The sequence below is a fragment of the Saccopteryx bilineata genome, chromosome 2 (genome assembly GCF_036850765.1).
Source record: "Saccopteryx bilineata isolate mSacBil1 chromosome 2, mSacBil1_pri_phased_curated, whole genome shotgun sequence".
Lineage (NCBI taxonomy): Eukaryota > Metazoa > Chordata > Mammalia > Chiroptera > Emballonuridae > Saccopteryx > Saccopteryx bilineata.
Window position 1 is genome coordinate 296,077,498 of NC_089491.1, and position 7,491 is coordinate 296,084,988.

Genomic DNA, 7,491 nt, shown 5'->3' on the forward strand with positions numbered 1-7,491 from the left:
AGCAGTAAAATGGATAAGTTAAATGTGGCATAAAATCATATTATAGGATATATACAACAATGAGAAAGAATGAACTCCTGCTACAATTCCTCAACAAGGATAAATATCAAACACATAATGTTGAGCATAAGAAGCCAGGCATAAAAGTACATAGTCTATGATTCCATTTATATAAAGTTCAAGAACAATTAAAGTTAATCTAGAGTGATAGGAGCCAGAACAGTGGCTCTCCATAGACTGTAGGGTGGAGGAGTGGAAGCTACAATGGGTATTGCTTGGCAAACACAGAAGAGACTCTTCTGAGATGCTGGAAAAGTTCCTAATCTGGTTAGTGGTTACATAAGTATATGCATATGAAAACATTTATCAAGCTAAACATTTAAGATTTATGCACTATACTGTGTGTATGTTGTACCCCAATTAACAGAGGTTTTTTTAATTTTTAATAAAATAAAAATTACCCTGGTCTCCCCAGCCCCCTCCAATTCATCCTTAATATTCCCATTAAAATTATCCATCTTAAAAGCATATGTCATGCCTGACCAGGCGATGTTGCAGTGGATAGAGCAGGGGTAGGGAACCTATGGCTTGCGAGCCAGATGTGGCTCTTTTGATGGCTGCATCTGGCTCACAGACAAATCTTTAATAAAAAAATAATAATGTTAAAAATATAAAACATTCTCATATATTACAATCCATTCATTTCCTACCACTCATGTTCATTTGCGGGTGGCTGGAGCCAATCACAACTGTCCTCCGGGACAACACCAAATTTTTATTGGATAATGTGTAATGTACACGGGTCATTGTGAGGTCAGGAAGTAAACTTCCCTCCATTTAATCAAGTAGTCAGCTAGCTAATTGCAGAAACCCTTTTGACAAAGAGGATGACTAAAAGAAAAAAAGATGAGGAGTATCGTACTTTTCAGCAGGAATGAACAGAGGAATTTGCCTTTGTGGAGAGAGCAGGTTCTGCAGTGTGTCTAATATGCAATGATAAAATTGCATCGATGAAACGGTCAAATATAAAGCGACACTTCAACACATGCCATACTACATTTGCATCGAAATATCCAGCGGGGGACAGCAGGAAGAAAGCATGTCAAGAGCTACTGTGCAGAGTGCAAGCTAGTCAGCAGCAACTCCGTGTTTAGACCCAACAAGGTGACTGGAATTCGGCTAGCTTTGCTGGTGCTTTAGCAATTGTGAGAAACGGATAGCCATTCACACATGAGAAGTATGCCAAAACATTCATGCTTGATGTTGTCAATGAACTTTTTGACGACTTTTCAAATAAAGACAAGATAATCAAACAAATAAAAGACATGCCTCTGTTGGCAAGAACTGTTCACGATCATACCATCATGATGGCAAATCAGATTGAGGCAACACAAGTGAAGGACATAAATGCAGCACCATTCTTCTCTCTCGCTTTGGATGAGTCAACAGACGAAGCCATTTATCCCAGTTCAGTGTGATTACAAGGTATGCTGTCGGTGACACACTACGTGAGGAAAGTCTTGCTGTTTTGCCTATGAAAGAGACAACAAGAGGGGAGGATTTATTCAAGTCTTTCACTGAGTTCGCTAAAGAAAAAAATCTACCAATGGATAAACTTATTTTGGTGTGTACTGATGGTGCTCTGTGCATGGTGGGGAAAGACAGAGCATTCGTAGTGCTTCTTCATGAACATCCTAAGTTTTCACTGCATCCTACATCAGGAGGCGCTTTGTGCTCAGATGTGTGGCGAGCAGCTTGCTGAAGTGATGTTGCTGGTCATTCGGGTGGTCAACTTTATTGTTACCTGAGCTTTAAATGATCGCCAGTTTAAAACACTGCTGGATGAAGTTGGGAATAATTATCCTGGTCTGCTTCTGCACAGCAATGTGCATTAGTTGTCAAGAGGGAAGGTGCTCAGCCGTTTCCGGCTTGTCTGAGCAAAATTTGGACTTTTCTTGAAATGAAAAACGTTGAGCATCCTGAGTTAGCTAACACTGAGTGGCTCCTGAAGTTCTACTATCTCATGGGCATGACTAAACATCTGAATCAGCTCAATGTGAAAATGCAAGGCATTGGAAATATAGTCTTATCCTTTCAACAAGCAGTGTTTGTATTTAAGAACAAGCTAGAACTCTTCATCGCCGACATTGAAACAGGTTGTTTATTACACATTAAAAAACTGGGAGAGTTTAAAGATGCATGCACAGCAAGTGACCCTGCTCAACATCTTGATTTCCAGCAGCTAGCTGGCTTCACGTCTAATCTCCTGTAGTCATTCAAAGCGCGCTTTGGAGAATTTCGTGAGCGCACTTGTCTTTTTAAGTTCATCACCCATCCACACAAGTGTGCAGTGGACAGCGCCGACCTGAGTTACATCCTCGGTGTCTCTGTCAGAGATTTTGAGCTATAAGCTGCTGACCTGAAGACCTCAGACATGTGGGTGAATAAGTTCAAGTCATTGAATGAAGATTTGGAAAGACTTGCACGACAGAAAGCAGAGTCGGCGAGCAAACACAAGTGGGGAGAAATGAAAAAACTTCAACCTGCGGACCAGCTGTCAAAACTTGGAACATGCTTCCTGTCACATACCACACACTGCAGCGTGTGAGTATTGCTGTACTGACAATGTTTGGCTCTACGTATGCATGTGAGCAGTCTTTCTCACATCTAAAGAACGTTAAAAGTTAAGGCCAACCTATATCACGTTTAACGGATGGAAGTCCCAATACCTGCATAAAGCTTAACCTCACCACGTATCAACCAGACTACAAAGCCATCAGCAAAACCATGCAGCCCCAGAAGTCACATTAATGGTAAGAAGTACTTTATTCATCATTGGTTAGCAACAGTATAATAACATTATTAAAAAGAATTCAGAGATTTGTTGTACTTTAAAAGTGTTGGTCTTACATAAAATGCACACATTTACTTGTACTTAGTGTTAAACATATTGTATGGCTCTCATAGAATTACATTTTAAAGTATGTGGCATTCATGGCTCTCTCAAACAAAAAGGTTCCCGACCCTTAGGATAGAGTGTCGGACTGGGATGCAGAGGACCTAGGTTCGAGACCCCAAGGTCTCCAGCTTGAGCACAGGCTCATCTGGTTTGAGCAAAAAACTCACCAGCTTGGACCCAAGGTTTCTGGCTTTAGCGAGGGGTCACTCGGTCTGCAGTAGCCCTCCGGTCAAGGCACATATGAGAAAGCAATCAATGAACAACTAAAAGTGCCACAACAAAAAACTGATGATTGATGCTCCTCATCTCTCTTTGTTCCTGTCTGTCCCTATCTGTCCCTCTCTCTGACTCTCTCTCTGTCTCTGTAAAAACAAAAGCATATATCATGCCTGACCAGGTGGTGGTACAGTGGATAGAGCGTCAGACTGTGATGCAGAGAATCCAGTTTCAAAACCCCAAGATTGCCAGCTTGAGAATGGGATCATAGACATGACCCCATGGTCACTGGCTTGAGCCCAAAGATCACTGGCTTGAGTCCCAAGTCGCTGGCTTGAGCAAGGGGTCACTGTCTAGGCTGGAGCCTCCCAGTCAAGGCATATATGAGAAGCAATCATCGAACAACTAAGGTGCCGCAATGAAGAACTGATGCTATCTCTCTCCCTCCTGTTTGTCTGTTCCTATCTGTCCCTCTCTCTGTCTCTGTCTCTCTATCTCTATCACAAAAATAAAATAAAAATTAAGAAATAAAATAAAAGCATATGTCATTATGTTATTTCTCTGTAAAAGTCTTCAGTGGGTCCTGTTGCCATGATTTCTCTGTCATAGTTTTTAAGAATCCATCTTGCCTGCTCTCTACTCAACTGTCAGTCTCATTTCTCCAGGGTTCAGCCAAACCTGTTGCAATTTGTACCTCCAGATCTTCAAGCCATCTGTTTCTTTTGAAATGTACACCACCCTTCAGGAATCAGCTCTCTCAAGGACTAGTATTTCTATAAAGCCCTCTTTCACAGCCCCCCCTTTTTTTCTTTTCAGAGAGGATTAGATACTCCTTCATCTCTCCTCTCATATCTCTATTCCACATCTCAACTACAGCATCTATTATAGAGTCGCGATATTTATGTCAGCTAATTTAAGGCTGGTGTTTTTATTCCATTACACTGTGAACTCCTTAAAGGCAGAGCTATACTTCCTTTGTATTTTTACCCTCAGTATCTGTTGCAGTAGATGGAAGATTAAAAGTATTTGCAGAATGAATAAACTCCCGAGGTTTTAAAGATTTCTTCCTCCTAATCAAATGAAATATATCATTATAGTTATTTGTTTTATCTTCTTCGCCAAAGTCATTGACATATGTCTACTGAGCTGAGCTTCTAATGAAAATGAAATAACAAATGTACCCATATTAAACACATACATGTATTATCAATCAAAAGCTAAGGAACTGGAGGTTTGGGGAAAGTTTTGCTTCCTTGTTGCAGACTTTCCTTCCATTTCAATTACATTTTTCAAAATATTGTAATAGCCCCGGTTGTGTAGCGCAGTTAAGAGTATCCTCCGGAAGCACGGAGGTTGCCAGCTTGATTCCTGGTTAGGGCACATACAGGAACAGATCAATTTTCCAGTCCCTCTCTCTCTCTCCCTTCCTTTCTTGCTAAAATCAATAAATAAAATTTTTAAAAGTAAATAACTGAAGTATTGTAATAGCTCAAAGACTCACTTAAATCTTTTTTTGACATCTAGGATTCCAGACTTTCCAGGTTTAGATAAATATATACTTATGAACAAGGATCCATTAAAGAGAATAAAGTGATACATACATGCTGCTTCCGGCTAATGCTTAATTTGGCATAAGCAAAGTCAAAATACTTGGTAAAGTTACCATCAAAAAGCCATTTATTTATTCATTCTGCAGACAGACAAGACATTGTTTCTCTCCTCATATGGGTACTAGACAACCACAAATAGCATTTTTTAAAGATTGTTTTAAAGACTTTATTCATTTTAGACAGATGAGAGAGAGAGAGACAGACAGACAGACAGACAGAAGGGAGGAGCAGGAAGCATCAACTCCCATATGTGCCTTGACCAGGAAAGCCCAAGGTTTTGAACCGGCGACCTCAGCATTCCAGGACGACGCTTTATCCACTGCACCACCACAGGTCAGGCACCAAATAGCGTTTTGCTGTTTCTTACATGCAGCTTTCTCATGCTTTTCTCTGTCATTCCATTTCTTAACATCTTCATTCTCCTCTGTGTCCAGGGAACCTTTCTTGAGAATTGTTTTGGCTCCTGAATACCTTTTCAGAAAGAGAACTCAGGGAGCCCCAAAACAGACCAGGATAGGCAACAAAATCATTTTTCAGAATCGAGTGCAAGTCCATAGCATCCACAAGACGACTGTTCTACAGGAACTTGCAAATCTGCAAAGCTCCCATTCTGGGGCTAAAAGATGGGAACAAGTAAGGGCTTAGGGGTGGAGGGAAGAAAAGGGTTAACCCAAAGTTTATATCCTGTCTTAGGTTCCTATCATTGTTTTAAAAGCCTGGACAACAACAAGAGTTTTTAATTTATTCAGCCCATCCAGATTAAGAAATAAATGAGAAATTCTAGCAAGACTAGGTACTGTATAATATTTTCATCAAGGGGCATTGCAGGACATATACCCATGGAATATTTGATCAGCTTTCCAGACTGATTTACTGACTACTGTAAGACTATTAACTAAATCTTCCGTGTTCCAAATTAAATCTTTAATTTGCCACCACACTAGCAGGCTTAGATATAATATTAGGCTGGAAAATTGAGACACAGTATTTAAAAAATGAAAGATTCCACAGCTGTAAGGAATTAGGAAACCACTGCACCGGGTGACAAAGTTCTGCAGGGGAAAGAATGATGTCACCATGACAACCTGGGATATTTTTATTGAGAGAGTTAGTAGGTTATACAGAAACATTTTCCAAAATATGGAGGTTGAGAGTGAAGTATAAGAACATGTGTAGGAGTTGAGATTTCAAATTTGAATTTTAATCTTTATTTTTTAGCTTTTCTTTGCAGTCCACACGTTGTCAAAACCTGTTAAGAGCAAAAGAGCAAAAATAACTTTTTTTAACCTCATATTTATATATAAATGTTAAGTACATGTATATATATTATGTAACTTCATGAATTGGAAGGTTTTCATTAACAACCTTACAGGTTTCTTGAAGAACAGGGGAAATTTGTATCAATCTATAGTTCAAAATAGGTTATTATACAATAGTGTACCCATTCTTGGCTCAAAAATCTGACAGTAACAAATGGATACCTTATATATTGAACCTACACTGTGTTACTTTTCATTTGATTTTATAATATTTTTATCTTGTTTTTGATTTCCTCTGACAGTTTCCCAAAGGATCTGCATAAAGTCCTGTTATATGTGTATTATCTACTCAATATAAGATAGTTTATTTAACCAATTTTATGTATTCAAGTTTGTTTTGCATGCAAAGTTGATGCAAAATAAAACAAACATTTCTGCCTGTGTCTTAGATTCTTTAAAGCTATCATTTTACTTACTCCTCACTGTATTTCATAAATATTATTATCTCTATTTATGGACACATGCCGAATGGTGAAAAATTTAGTTGCCCAAAGTGCATGTTCCCTGCTGAGGTCAAAGACACGAAGATCTGCCTTCTTATTTCAACTCTCACACTATAAACCAGTATCGTCTTTACAGTCTACTTAATGCAGTATTTCTCACATTTCTCTGCTTTTTATTGGTAATTTTTTTATTGATTGATTTTAGAGAGACATAGAGGGGGAGCATCTCTCTCTCTCTCTCTTCTTTTTTAAGTAAGAGGAGGGAAATAGACTTGGCATGGGCCCCAGACAGGGACCCTCAGTGCCCAGGCAGAAGCTGGGACCAATAGCGCCACTACCTGCAGGAGGGGAATAGGGAGAGAAGGGGGAGAGGGAGAGGGAGAGTTGCTTCTCATATGTGCCCTAACTGGGGATGGAACCCTGGACTTTTGTATGGTGCCAGAGCTCTATTCACTGAGCACACTCCCCAGGATGAGAGAAGCATTTGTTGTTCCACTTAGTTGTGCATTCATTGGTCACCTCCTTTATGTGCCCTAACCCGGGATTGAACCCACAACCTTGGTGTTTGCAGATGACGCGCTAACCAAGTGAGCTAACCGGCCTGGGCCTGGTGATCTTTCTATTTAAAATGGCCTCTAAGGGTAGCGCTTCTAAGTGCAAGGAGTCTGTGATGGTGCCTCATGGAGAAAATGCATGTATTAAAATAAGCTCCATTCAGGTATGAGTTACAGTGCTATTGGCCATGAATTCAACGTTATGAATAGAAAATATATATTAAACAAAGTGTCTTTAAACCAAAACACAAGTAAAACATGGTAACTGATTAGGTGACTATTGTGACCAGTGGCTCACAGAGACCTAGCCCTGTACTCTCCTAGGAGCATTGGTTCGGTGGTCGCTAATTCAGTGTTGGCAGTAGCTTTGTAGAACATTAACTATCACAA